This window comes from Sebastes fasciatus, chromosome 10 (assembly GCF_043250625.1).
Source record: "Sebastes fasciatus isolate fSebFas1 chromosome 10, fSebFas1.pri, whole genome shotgun sequence".
Taxonomy (NCBI): Eukaryota; Metazoa; Chordata; class Actinopteri; order Perciformes; family Sebastidae; genus Sebastes; species Sebastes fasciatus.
The window spans coordinates 3,851,094-3,865,814 of record NC_133804.1 but is presented as its reverse complement, the minus strand read 5'-3'; the positions used below and the strand labels follow the sequence as shown (position 1 = coordinate 3,865,814).

At 43.0% G+C, this 14,721-nt stretch overlaps 1 pseudogene; it reads right to left on the bottom strand.

The window, feature by feature from the left end:
* Positions 1-1,832: 1,832 nt before the first annotated feature.
* LOC141775895 (uncharacterized) lies at positions 1,833-3,712 on the bottom strand (annotated as a pseudogene).
* Positions 3,713-14,721: the final 11,009 nt, after the last annotated feature.

The window sequence follows — 14,721 nt, the reverse complement described above, 5'->3', positions numbered from 1 at the left end:
GCCCCATACGCAACAAACGGCGATGCACTGTGTGTTCTGACACCTTTCTATCTGAACCAGTATTAACTTTTTCAGCGGACAACACAGACCAGCCTTCGCTCCCCAGGTGCATCGATGAGCCTCGGGTCTGACCCTGTCGATTCACCGGTTCTCCTTCTTTGGACCACTTTTGGTAGCTGACCACTGCAGACCGGGAACATCCCACAAGGGCTGCAGTTCTTGAGATGCTGTGACCCAGTCGTCTAGCTTGCCCATTTTTTCTGCTTCCAACACATCAACTTCAAGGACAAAATGTTCACTTGCCTCAAAGAGTTTACTTGCTCCCTCAGCACTGAGACCACTTTGGCCAGGTGCTCAGTCTTGTTTCTTTTTGCGCCTGCATATGTAATACAGTCCTCCATCTGGTGTTTAAGTGTCATAATATTAGATTTATTGGGAGTTTAACCATGGCAGATGGTCATTGTGTTCTATTGCATGCATCCTTACCCTTTAACCTGAAGGTCTCAGCTCTCCTCTTAATTACATACTGGTCCCTTACTGGTTGACCCTTCAGGATAGCGGTTATGGATTTTAAGATCCAGCACTTGTTGAACAATAGTGAGATCCATTTTCAACAACCCTAGCTGTCCCTCTTTCTGCACCAGAACCTACCTCCACCTGGCTCACCAATTTACTCCTTCCTACTTCCTCACCTAGTCACCTCTTCACACACAGACAAATGCACACAAACCAGCCTCTCTCAAAAGCACACAGTCACACCTCAGTTACTCACCCACTGTCACTCACAAGGACAGTCACTCTATCACAGCCAATTCTCAATCACACACTATCACTCTGTATGACTATCGCTCACTATCTCTGACTATCGCTCACTATCTCTGACTATCGCTCACTATCTCTGACTATCGCTCACTATCTCTGACTATCGCTCACTATCGCTCACTATCTCTGACTATCGCTCACTATCTCTGACTATCGGTCTGAATCATTCATAGCTGCCTAGGGCTTCAGGAAACTCCCTGCGAATCCGAAGCACCACACAGGCTGGAATGACGACTCGGATCCTGCGTCCAAGGAAGCCCTCAGGACCAGCTCACGAAGCTCCTATAGGCTAGATACCTGTAATGGCTGCAAGATTGGACAATATATTCAGTCAACTTGTCATGAGAACACCAATCTATGGTGTGTCGGAACATATTTTATTTATATATGGGTTCAGTGAATCCTTTGCTTTTTCTATTATTCTCGTGTTATGATAATGTTGTAATGCAATTATTGATGTAACACGATAACAATAAAGGCTTTACAGTATCTGTAAAATGTGTCATGTGAAATCATGTTTAATACAAACAGTATCTGCTGATGTCGAACTGAGCTATATACTAAAAGCAATCACGTTTTGATTTTGGGGCATTATTCAGCAATATTGTGGGGTGTATTACGAACACAATCAAACATGCAGGGTCCAACCCAGGATGTTCCACCATGCAGGAGATCTCGTCCTCCAGCTGCTGCATCCATCATGTAACCTAGAGTGAACAAGGCAAAAAATGGAACAAGATGGAACACAGAAATATTTTAAATGGCGGCTGTTATATGAAAAATAATTGTTAGTACCCCATTTCAACATTTCATTAAATCTATAACAAAAATGGAAACAGTGATTGATTACATGTCATTTTTTATTTCAAGCTTTCATAAAAAAAAAACACGTTAGCAAGGCTACTGTGTAATTATTAACAAATCTTCAATGTTGTCATTTCAACACTAAAACAGTCCTGGTGACTTTAATCACTACTGTTCTGTGATTACTTAGTTACAGTTTAGGAGCCCTACACCATTCCGACCTGCCAGGACACTCAGCCTTCAGGGGAGGTGAAAAATGTGCTGAGCTTTTCACGTACTTCATAAGCATCTCTGCTTCCACGGTTTCCACCCATGTTTGGAAATTGTGGAAGTACAGCCCCTGTGTGTTCGGCCTCATCTATCCACCTTTGGTTTTGGGATGGGTTTGGGATGGGTTTATCAGGTAGTTGTGCAGGATGCACGTCGCCATGACCACAGAGTCAACATTTTATGGGTGCATGTTGATCTTTGTGTGGAGCACCCTCCATCTAGCCGAGAGGATGCCGAAGGCACACTCAACAACCATTCTAGCCCGGGACAGTCTGTAGTTAAAAACCTGTCTCCATCTTGGGATGTTGGTCCCAGGAAATGGCCTCATGAGATAGGTCTTGAGTGGGAATGCAGCATCCCCCACCATGGTGTATGGCATCGGCCCCTGTACACCTGACCCTGGTAGAGGACAGTCTGCAGGCACACCCACATTTCTGGCCTCCATCCCTCTTCCGAGTGCAGAGTTCGCGTAGACTCCCCCATCGCTTGACCTTCAGAAGTCCCCCACTTGGACAACCGTGAAGCGGTAGTCAGCATCGACCAGTGCAAGTAAAACTCCTCCACTGTCAGCAGACGGAGGGTTGCCCGACGCAGACGCTAGGCAACGCCATTAACCACGAAGGGAAAGCATTAATGCATTAAGCATTAATGCTTTTCATTTGTCTTAGTGTTTTTTTTTAGGTAGCATATTTTACTTTATTTAGATTTGTTTAATTAACATTTACATAGTAGTAATCAACCCACACGGCGCAATCACAGCAATCCACACGTCACCAATATAAGGTCAGAGCTCCCTACTCAGGATCGTAGCTCATCTCCCCAGCTGCTCTCCCTCCCCACTCTATTAAAACACTTCTAAAATATAGAACACATAACTATCTAATAATATATTTAGCTCGCCCGGTCGGCGGGACCCTCCCTCCCTTTGTTGAACGGCGTGGACGGAACACAGCTGGCGTTGTCGTTGCTGTTAGTGAGCCCGCACGAGCGATGGTGGCTGCTGGGCGTCAGCGCTGCTTTCGTGGGCCAGCACGGGGAGCGATGGCAGCTACTGTAACCCTCTATGACCCGGCCCTGCCTATCTACAGGAGGCAACGAACATCCCCTCCTCACTCTGGAACAACTAACCCCCTAACCTGGCTGTCTTTATCGCCAGCAGCTCTAAACACCTACGAACGACACCCTCCCGCCTGCAGAGTGCCCGAGCCGCCGTGTAACAGATGCTCCAAAACTCGACTCCCCTGTTTCGACTGCCTTTTTGTCTCTCAAATCCGAGTCTCTCGCGCCCGCAATCAGGCACACCTGTTGTCAAATCAGTTAATCAGAGACTCACATCACAGTATATTTTAATTATAAGCACATGAACAAAACTGCTTGTATTATCTCCTTATTCTTTATTTGTCATAACTATACGAACCTATTTGGCTCCAGTCGATCTCAAAGCACTCCAATTTTGCCTCGGTCTCTTGGTAGATTCACTGTGGTGGTTTTTAAGCTCCTGCTCAAGGAAAACATTTCGATTCACCGCTGCACGCCTCAGTCTGTCCAATTTATTTAAAGTGTTCAAAGACACACTAGCTACTTGGAAAACTCTTGCAGCTAATTCCATTCTGCTGATTGATTCGTCACTGCAAGCATACTGTAGAAAAAAACACCAAAAAGATACATTCATTTTCATACAGTTTTAATAAGGTATGTGAAAAATATAATGTCTAAAACACACAACTCAGTATATAGCTAACAAAAATGTACCTGTGGTGTCTCCAAGCAGCATATATTTTCCGGTTCTGTAGGCATCCTTGCACAATTTCCACATGTGCACCTGAAGAAATAAATAGAGAAATGTGAGCATTTCAAATTGCACTAATTACAAAATTGCCTATCGACCAAAAAATACCTCACAATAACGTTACTTACAGAGCAGTGAAAGTAGCATTAGAGCTAACGTTAGCTTCCGTGCCGACCCACACATCAAGTTACCGTAAAAATAAAGTTACACAAAAAGAAAACAAGTTGTCGGTTCCTGTCTGTTAACACACAGCATTCAAAGATGGCCGCTCAGCTCAACGAGCCGAGAGGGAGAGCGAGAGAAGCGATGGTCGAGCGGGCTATGGATTGAACAAAGAGAGAGCGCCGTCAGTGAGAACAAAGCAGTGAATCAGAGAAATAAAACGTTAATTTATGATTGTTTCACGGTGGGCTTTTGTTCTAAAACACAAATGAACACACAACTAACTCCGCACACACTTCCACACAACCCTGCCGGAAGGTGCAGAGTTGCCGGATTTGCCGGTGTGTGTGTGTGTGTGTGCCTCGGTCAAAGTGACACACTAATAGCAGCGACCAACAGCCACTGTACACAGCAGAGCAGAGACGGAGGAACAGGTGAACTCACAGCGATGTAAAAAAAAACGTTCTCATCCGTCAAAGCATCTAAGTTTGTCGAGAGGCGTGACAAAGTGGCGACATTTGAAGACCTGAATGGGCTGCAGGTGGTCTGCACCACCCTGCACCCTGTGCGTGCATTCTTTCTAACAGCCAGCAGGGGGCGACTCCTCTGGTTGCAAAAAGAAGTCTGATCGTACAGAAGTCTATGAGAAAATGAGCCTACTTCTCACTTGATTTATTACCTCAGTCCACAAACCAACGGGTGACGTCACAGTGACAGTGTCTCTGGTTTTCCCAGATCACAGCTTCTGCGTGGGAAGTGATGTACGCCTCTTTCAGGCCCACTTTTGTAGGCACACAATGGTTCTATAAGAGACCCCTCGCCTTTCCAACAGAACAATGTGACCGTACATTTGCAGGTCAGGTGAGGTGAGGGGGGGGTTAACGACTGCTCTGTGCACACATGAAGACACCATGGCGGAACAGAGGACCAAACTAGTGGTTATAAATGCTATAAATGATGTTTACTCTCCACTACACCTCTGGGCATAACTCACAGGAGCTAAACAATGAAAATAAGACCTAGGCTGTAAAAAAAACTGGAATTTCCCATTAAGACTGACTTTTTTACAGTGCATTCGAGGGCTTTCATTCCAGCCACAGACCCGACATCACTCATGGGCGATGTTACCGCCCAGGCCTTTGTAATAACTATTGAACACTGATGTGTGTGACTTTATAGCCAGGGACTCCCATATCCTTCCTGAGAACCGAGGTGCACCTCCACTCTTTTCCCTCCTCGTCTCCCTCGTGTTTGTCGCTTCCCCCGCATTCATCTTCCCGTCCCTCTCAAGGCCTCTCCCTCCACCCACTCCTCTCCACACACACCTCCTCTCTTTCTTTTCTTTTCTCTGTCTCTCTCTCTCTAGCTGCTCAGGCTGGACATTGAAGTAAGATCCTCAGTTAGCGACAGCCCACCTCTTCTCCCACGCACACCATGCACCTCCATCAGAGCCCACGCAGACAACGGAGCACGACTTCCTTTCAAGTCTTCTTCTAAGTCACCGGAGTGCATCAATGTGAATACATATATCTCATTATTCCGCATTCAAAGTGCACATTCAAAGTCATCAGCCTGCCACTCAAACGGGGAACACGGTAAAGTGGTGCTTTACATAGAGCAAAGGCAGTTATCTGAAGTATGTAGGCACGCATTTGTGGAGGAAAAGGAAAAAGATGAACAAAACAAAGTTCTAGGCAGAGGGAAGAAGAAGGCAACACGTGAAATCTGTGTGACTGCCTTTCACTTTGTCTAAAAGCAAGTGGATCTGTAGGAAGGATTTTCTCGCTTCAAGGGTTGTTTTCTTGATGGCGACGGACTGAAGTGTCTTTTTCTTCTTTATTGTTGTGAAGACGAAAAAACAAGCTCAGCAGTATTGGAAACAAATGTTATTATCTCACCCCACTCGTAGAGACATTATCTGGATTTCACAAACATCAAATTTCAATATGGGTTAGATTCAATTACTTATTTACTTACTTATAGCCGCAGTAGACAGATTGGAGCAAATATGATTTTAAAAAAAGGATTTGATTTTTATAAACGGTCACTATATCCTGACAGTAATGCATGAGACTCATGTGCCTCTGGTGTCCTCCGGTGCTCCTAACGGCATCTGCAAGATTGCACAGCACGGAGGAAAACAACCAATCAGAGCCGAGCTGGATCCTTGCCGTCTCTGAGCAGCTGTCAATCACTTGCAAACTCGGATCAAACGGTGAAACTAGGCAGCGCTGATCAAATATGAATCAATATTATGTTACTGTGATGACTATTTTTAATGTAAAATGTTTTCAGAAACATCTTGTAGTGTACTGAAAGTTTGTGCCGTGTTGAGATCAGTTGATGAAATACCATGCACCGCCCACCGGCTGGAGCAAACGTTCTCCTTTTACAGCTAAACGGTACACTACAAGATGATTCTGAAAACATTGTATGCGAGAAATAGGCATTATATTAACAGAATATCAATTCATATTTGATCAGCGCTGCCTAGTTTGACCATTTAATTGGAGTTTGCAAGTGATTGACAGCTGCCGCCGTTGAATGAACAGCCAATAGGAACGCTCTCTCTCTCTGAAATGACCTGTGATTGGCCAAAGTCTCTCGTCACGGGCTAGATATCCTAAAGCCTGAAAACAGAGCCATGAGGAGGAGCAGAAGTCTAGTTATCTCTCAGAACACTTGAATTATAATATGCTGAAAGGTTATTATAGAATTTTTGCCCAATGATGCCAAAAATATACTGCCTACTGCAGGTTTAAGGTGGAGTGTGTTTTGCGGCATAGGATACAATCAGTCTCCTAATCTGACTCTCTTTGGATCTCACTCATTCCTTTCAGTGTGTACACTACGTGTGTATAAAGTACTAATGTAGTATTGTGTGTTTTATGTGCAAAATTATGAACAGGGCATTATAAATTCCTGTAAATTCATATGTGGATTATGCAGAGACTTTTATTTTGAAGAGTACAAGTTAACACATCCTGCGTTGTATTTCTAGCATGCTCTCATCCCAACTCTTCACATACCGCACGTCACGAAAGCCGTAATGACGTAATTTTATGGCGGGGACACCTCACGCCAGCTTCACTGCGGCGACCATAAATCCACCTTTACTGTCTCAGTCGACATACCCCTAGACACATAAACAAACAAATCCCCCGGAGGTTGAACAGAAGTGAGAAACGGCTGTATTACTCTCAGCTGTTGAGAGGGCACAACGACAGTCAGTCCTTCACAACCTCTGTGACTCACTGCTCATTAATCAACACTCTTCGGATTCAAAGGGAATCCCCTTCAGTCCAACAGCAGCAGCAAATGAACGGCCTTTTTATGTGGGATTATATCCGTCTGTTCATGTGTAGTTTGTACTCTTAATGTTGAACATTATGGTATGCTGTATGTTCTGTGACTACATATGAGGTAGATGGAGGCACTACTTGGCATTGTAAGATGGAAACATCCATCACCATGGATACTGACACACACATTGCTTGCTTTGTTCACAATGTATTTCACTACATGTTCTGTGATATTGTATAAAGCCAGCATGAAAAAACTTTGTGAAGAAAATTTTAAAAAATTGTCCATGTGCCTCACTAGAATCATATTTGATAACTTATGTGTACAAGATTTTAAATGTCCCATATTGTAAGAAGTGAGATTTTTGTATGACTTTTATATAATAAAGCAAGTTTAAGTGCTATATAAATACTGTTAGAGTTTCAAAAGGCTCAATCCATGAAGAAAAACACACAGCCCGTATTCAGAAACGCTGTATTTGAAACAAGCTGTCAGGATTTCTGTCCATTTGTGATGTCACAAATCTACAATATTCAGACCATGACTCAGTTTTAAACATAAACATTATAAATGTGTCCCAGTTTATTTCCGGTTGCAGAGTATGTGAATGATATCAGCTGACAGGAAGTAAACATGGAACCAACGGTTGGCTGGAACCACAATTCAGTTGAAATGCACTAAAACGGAGCATTTCGAACAGATGGTAGATACAGGTATATTCAGGCACACAGTATGAGGACATTTTTTTTTTTTTTTAACATACAAGTATGTAAACATGTTCTAGTAGAAACATAAAATACAAATATGAACCTGAAAATGAGCATGATTTGGGACCTTTAAACAACAACACTCTCTCTGTTAGAGGATTTTATTATATGTCCATTTTCCTCCATTAACTGGTTTTGGATGGCCCCGAACATAGTGAACCTTCCACATAAATGCAGTAGTGTGTGTGCGTGTGTGTTTCAGTTTGCCTTTCCACACCTGTCCACCAGGTGCCCGTGGTGTGATCCCTGCACACCTGTGGCTCATTACCTCTTCAGTCCCTCTGACCCGCTGCCTGTTTCACCAGCTGCACCTCATTCATTATTACTCAGCGTGTGCAGCAGTCAGTGTTCTCCCCAAGTCTTTGGCAGATTGTCCGAGCTGCCCCTAATGTTCCTGCTGCCTACCTGACTTGCCAGTCTACCTTAAGGGTATAAAACACAGAATGTGACGAGGGCAAACAAACAACTAAAGCAGCCGGCCGCCTGTGGGCAGGTCGATGGTGCTGTCAATCCAAATGCACTTTACTGCTTGTGTCTACTGTTGTTGATAATTCAGCTCACAGTGAGACAAATCAGTGCAGGAGCTGCTAGTTCAACAGTAACAGTTTAAGCTGCAAATTGCTTTTATTAATAGTAAATATGCAAGAGATGCCAGAGGCCTGTACTACGAAGCGAGTTCAACATACCCAGGGTATCTTCTCGTTATCTGACTTAACTAACCTTAACAACCGAGATCACTCCAAGTGGTCCTACAACGCTGGTCATCAACTCAGTAAATCAACCCAGGGTTTCTCAATCTGGCTGTGAGCGCGTTCACATGAACGGGGAGGTGTTTGCAGTTTATGACCGATTACAAACATGGACAAGTCTACAGACTGCAGACAGACAGGCAGAGCGGCACATTTAACAAAGGAAGAGTAAACTATGTTAGACAAATACGAAGAAGTTAAACACTTAATCCAGACTAAAAGTAACAGCTGAATGCCAAATGCAGGAAGAACAGCTGGAAAAAGAAAGAACTCCTGAAGTGTGAATGCGTAAATTAACAGACTTATTAATTTAATGGAACACTCAAAAGTCTGATACAATTGTCTAGATATATAGTTTTTAGTTGTGTTATGGATGATTGGATTATACTTCATTATGCCCATTAAGGATGAGGCAGCATGTATAACTATTTTAACCTTCTTTCAGCTGCGTCCCCGTCTCAGGCGGTGTGAAACGGACTCAAGACTAAGTAAAAAAAAATATATATAAAAACATAATTCAAAGCGGTAAACACCCTCAGCATACAGCCAGCTGTCCTTCCTGCATTTGTCAGTTTAAACTGTGTTGTTTTTAGTCTGGATTATGATTTAAACTTCTTCATATGTGTGTAATATTACCATACGATCCGCGCACTGAGCTCTGATTGGTCAGTAGGTGGTGCTTTCATACAAGTTGATCTCTTATCTGGAACATAACCTGCTCCGGAGCAGGTTTGGTGTTCAGCATCAGTTACCATGGCGATCTACCCCGGTAAGAAGTGAACCAGCTTCATAGGACTGAAAACCCAGAAGTTACCTCCCTAACTCCAAATCCTGCTTCGTAGTACAGGCCTCTGAAGGAACTAGATTTTTCTGTTGTGTATGTGAGACTTTGAGTCAGGGTAAATAAAAACACTGTTGACCGTTAAACTGACTCTCTCTTTGATTTCTGTACTTCTAATATTTTCCTGTGCCCACTTTTTCTCTCCCAAAACCCCGACTCAGGCCGTCTGTCGATAACGAGTGCTAGTGCTCCTTTTCCCCCCAGAAAATAAAATCTGCATACCTAATTGTGTGGAACCTCTGAATTATTATGATGTAAGGTAACATGAGGCCAACAATTACTGAAATGACTAAAAACGGAGGTAGCAGCCTACAATGACATTGACAAAGAAACTGTATTTAATGAGGATGAATCACCTCAGGCTGATACCAGATAAAAGGTTGATATCAGTGCCTATTACGATCTGGCATACATGTGCATCTCCAGTCTTCACACAAAGGAGCAAACACACATTTTACACATCAAAGTGTGTTTGCTGAAATCCTACTGTAAAAAGCCTTTTGTGTCTCCTGAAGGAGCTGTGTGAGGTCTGATAAATGTCCTCAAGTGATGTCATATAAGTCAGCGTCAGTTGGGGCTGAAGACTATGAGTTTGAAAAGGAAAAAAATCTGGGGGTGTGAAGTTAAAAAATAAGTGAAATACCACACCTGTTACCCGCTCATCTCTGCTTTAAGCTATAGCAGGGGTCTGCAACCTGCGGCTCCAGAGCCACATGCGGCTCTTCAGCTCCTCTCCAGTGGCTCCCTGTGGATTTATAAAAATGGAAATTAATAACTTTTAGGTTTACATTTTCATTTTCATTTATCATTGTAGTAGGTCTTTGGTACGACGGAGTATTAGGGCCACATTGAGGAAAAAAATTTGAAATCTGAGATTTCGAGAATAAAGTCATAAGTTCAAGAGAAAAAAGTAATAATATTATAAAGTAGTATTTTTTATGTTATTTTCTTTTTTTTCTCGTAAAGTTATGACTTCATTCTCGTAATATTACGATGTTTTTCTCGTTAAGTTATGACTTTATTCTGGAAATCTCTGATTTTTTTCCCCTCAATGTGGCCCTAATACTCCGTCGTACATTTGCACGTGGGCCCTCACTGCATTAGACTTATATACTATATACTTAGACTATAAACTGTGTTACCTTCATCACAATGATCAAATGTTTTGCAGCTCCAGACAGATTTTTTCTTTTTTGTTTGCCTAAAATGTCTCTTTTGATAGTAAAGGTTGCTGACCCCTGGTTTATTTCAACCAAATCAGACCAAACCATTGTTGGAAAGACTAACAAAGACAGTTTTGATGAGTTTTATTCAGTTTCTGTTGAGTTTGAACTAAGTGTGTTTTACGATGCACCGTCGCCAGAACAGCTGATCTCCAAGCTGAAACTACGGCAGCAGAGAAGGGGGTGGGGGAGACACCTGCGCGAATATATCGGCAATAGTCGGTTGTTGTGCTGTCAATGGCCGGTTGGAAGATTTTAACATATCGCCCAACCTTAATCTGCTCCATGATGAGACATCACATCACATTTGACACGTTTGATGAAAGTGTCGTCTTCAAATGGCAAAGCAGAAATGCAAACTTTTACAAAGAATCAGTCAACATTTTGGGTTTCAGGCTCTTTTTTTTTTTTTTTTTTTTTTCTAACACATAATTAAGTGGTGGAAATTGACTGAGCTCCATGCTGTGTTCCAGTCATGGCCCTGCACCGCATTCCCACTCACACTAACTCACACCTGGCAGCTGCTCAATAGCACCGCAGTCTGCTCCCCTCTGCCTTTTGTTCATTTCCCTCCCCCGGCCACGTATCTTCTCCAGCTGGTGCAAAGATTCAAACTGGCAACTTTCCGCCCGCACGCTCTCTCTTTTCTAACCTCAAGACCACCAGTGGCCACCTGTGCAATATGCTTCCTGTTAAATCGTGTGGTAAAGGTGGATCCGGGATGAAAAAAGTGCAGGGATAAGCGCCTCGCTTGGAAGCACTCTGCATCATTAATTATAAGTGGAGGAATGATCAGACCATTGGTTCCAATTTGTCTTCCTGGTTTTGAGATAATGAGCCTCTTTCTTTATGTTGCTCAATTCACTGGACTGCACACACACATAACTCCACACACAGCACGCTTGAACACACATTCACACTAAATACACACACACATACTGTACACACACATAGACATGCTCACTCACGCCATATATTCACACACACACACGCCATTAAGTTAATTAACTAATACATCTTTTCAAGGTCTGGCCATATCTATCACAGTGGATATAAAGTTACTCACGGGAGACGACAGACAATGGCCTGAAACAACAAAGAGTTTTCAACAAACTTATCTTGTTTCTAAGCGGAGCAGAGGTGGAGGAGGAGGAGGAGGAGACAGAGAGAGAAAATGAGAGGGAGGAAGGGGACCGAATCAGAGAGATAACACACACACTACCTGCCATAGACTATTATGTCTCTACTGGCAGTTGCACAGTGCAGTCCTGTGCCTACATCACAACTGGTTTATTGTAGTACACGGAGATAGCTCGGCACAATGCAGCGGTACAGATGGTCCATATAGTGTGTGTGAATGAGATAGTGTGCGTGTGCGTGTGTGTGTGTGTGTGTGTGTGTGTGTGTGTGTGTGTGTGTGTGTGTGTGTGTGTGTGTGTGTGTGTGTGTGTGTGTGTGTGTGTGTGTGTGTGGGTAAGGAGGGTAACCTGGAGGTGTTTTGGATCAATACACTGAATGGAAACTGAAGAGCAGCCGGACAAATACAATCAATGACGGTGTTTCCCATTAATTACCTCGACTGTGGCGGCCCGCCACGGCTTCATTATGAACCGAAAATATTTGTACGAGGGCTGTCAATCCATTCAATCCATATGTAATATATAATCGCGATTAATCGCATGACATGTACTGCATTTAGCATAAAACAATATGCTCAAATCATAACAGGTCAAACTGCAGCCCAACAGGCAACAACAGCTGTCAGTGTGTCAGTGTGCTGACTTGACTATGACTTGCCCCAAACTGCATGTGATTATCATAAAGTGGGCATGTCTGTAAAGGGGAGACTCGTGGGTGCCCATAGAACCCATTTACATTCTCTGATCTGGAGGTCAGAGGTCAAGGGACCCCTTTTGAAAATGGCCATTCCAGTTTTCCCCGCCAAAATGTAGCGTAAGTTTGGAGCGTTATTTAACCTCCTTCATGACCAGCTAGTATGACGTGATTGGTACCGATGGATTCTATAAGTTTTCTAGTTTCATATGATGTCAGTATCTTCACGCTAGCTGAGCCCAACCTAAAAATTGCAAGTTGCATTAATGCGTTAAAGAAATTAGTGGCGTTAAAACAAATTTGCGCCACCGCGTTATAGACATACTGAATGGTTGAATTCACGATATTGCACATAGGAAATATTGATATTGAACAGTTTAATTGATATTGCCCATGAGTGAATTGTCCGTTATGGTATGTGTGGCCTACTGGGGGCAGTGTTGATGGTAAAGTGTGACAGCAGCAGGAAGGAAGATCTCCTTCACAAGCAGCAGGGGAAGCAGCCTGTCACTGAAGGAGCTGTTTATTTATTTTTTACTTTGACTTTGATTCAAAACTTTATTAATTCTTATTATTAAAAAAAAAAAAAATCATAGAAAGTCGGGCTGTGAGGGCTCGAGAGCGAGAGACAAAACGAAAAAAACAAAAATAAGAAAAAAGAACATGGGAGGGTGCAAGTGAGAAAACATAGAGGGATGGTTGGTGATGTTGTGGTTGTATATAAATTAGTTTTGTAAACTGTCTGTCTTTGGGTTTGGGGAGTTGTCATGGAGTTCTTTTGGGTTGTTGAAGGAGGGTTAATTGGAGTGTGGAGGAGCTGAATATAGCCTGAATAAAACAAAATGGTAAGAACGCATGTGGTGAAGTGTAAGATGCGTTTTTTTGTAATCCATCTTCGGAACATGACCGACGTCATTAATATCTGCTGTTGCATTATAATCACGGAGCCTAATGTGTAAGTGCAGTTGGATTCTCTTAATAGCCTGGTTGTCTTTTCCTAAGTCCTTATGAATTCACCTTCACATCTTTCCTTGACCTCAAGGAAAAGACATTAGGACGTCATTTTTTGACTTTTCGACTGCAGCCCTCGTGTCCAGCCTGTGATTGTCTGGCGACCTGTCCAGGGTGTAACCCGCCTCTCGCCAATGACAGCTGGGATTGGCTTCAGCCCCCCTGCCGCGACCCTGTAGAGGATAAGTGGTTACAGATAATGGATGTAAGTCAAAGATTGACGCCGGTAATACAGAAGATAAATGGTCATTTCAGTCTTCCATTACTGGTGGTAAATAGAGAAACCAAACCCAGCAGAGTGGTAATGCAGGACGGTCCAGACACCAAAATGGGTTTATTTTCAACCACTGAGGTAGCTCATTTGGTGTAGAAATAACAGTGAGAGGCTGGATGGAGAAGAGTCAAAGAGATGCCTGCGCTGACAGACGACTTGCATAACGATTGAATCATGTAAATATGAATAACGAAGCATCTCTAAATTTTTCCATGAAAACTTTATTCCAAATATGATTAAAACCAGGATGAGACTCCAGGATACAAGTCTCATCATGGACCTGCAGTATTCTTGTCTCTGCTTAGTCTGATGTTTACCAGCCACTCGGGTTCTATAGCACACACACACACACACACACACACACACACACACGCACAACGTGTTTGACTGTGTGAACGTTGTGGATATGAGCTTCTGTGGACTCCATTGTTTCCCCAAAATTAATTGTTTTTCAACATACGTACATACATATTTTTTTATGATCCAGGTGCAAATGTCCTTGTGTCATCGGCCATCCCTGGCGATTTGTTGAACTGAGAAGTGACTTAGTCAGAAGCCCCCTGGCTCACACATGTGGCTGTGTTTTGGAGATCCCCAATACCTACACTTCATACCTGGAGATGTCTGAGGAGTTCACCCAGGTTCTGGACTCTAGTGTTTGGGGTGATGGGCATAATTTAAATCAAGGTGAGACACATTTCATTGATTTCCCGTTCATGAGAAGTTGTTCCTTCAACATCTCACTCTGTAAAACATTTGTTGCATGTCGTTTCCTATTTTCAAATACAACATTGAGTATTGGTAGATGAGAATGAGAAAACACATTCACCAACATCATTTCTGTTATCATTGGTTTTCTCCCCTAAATAATAG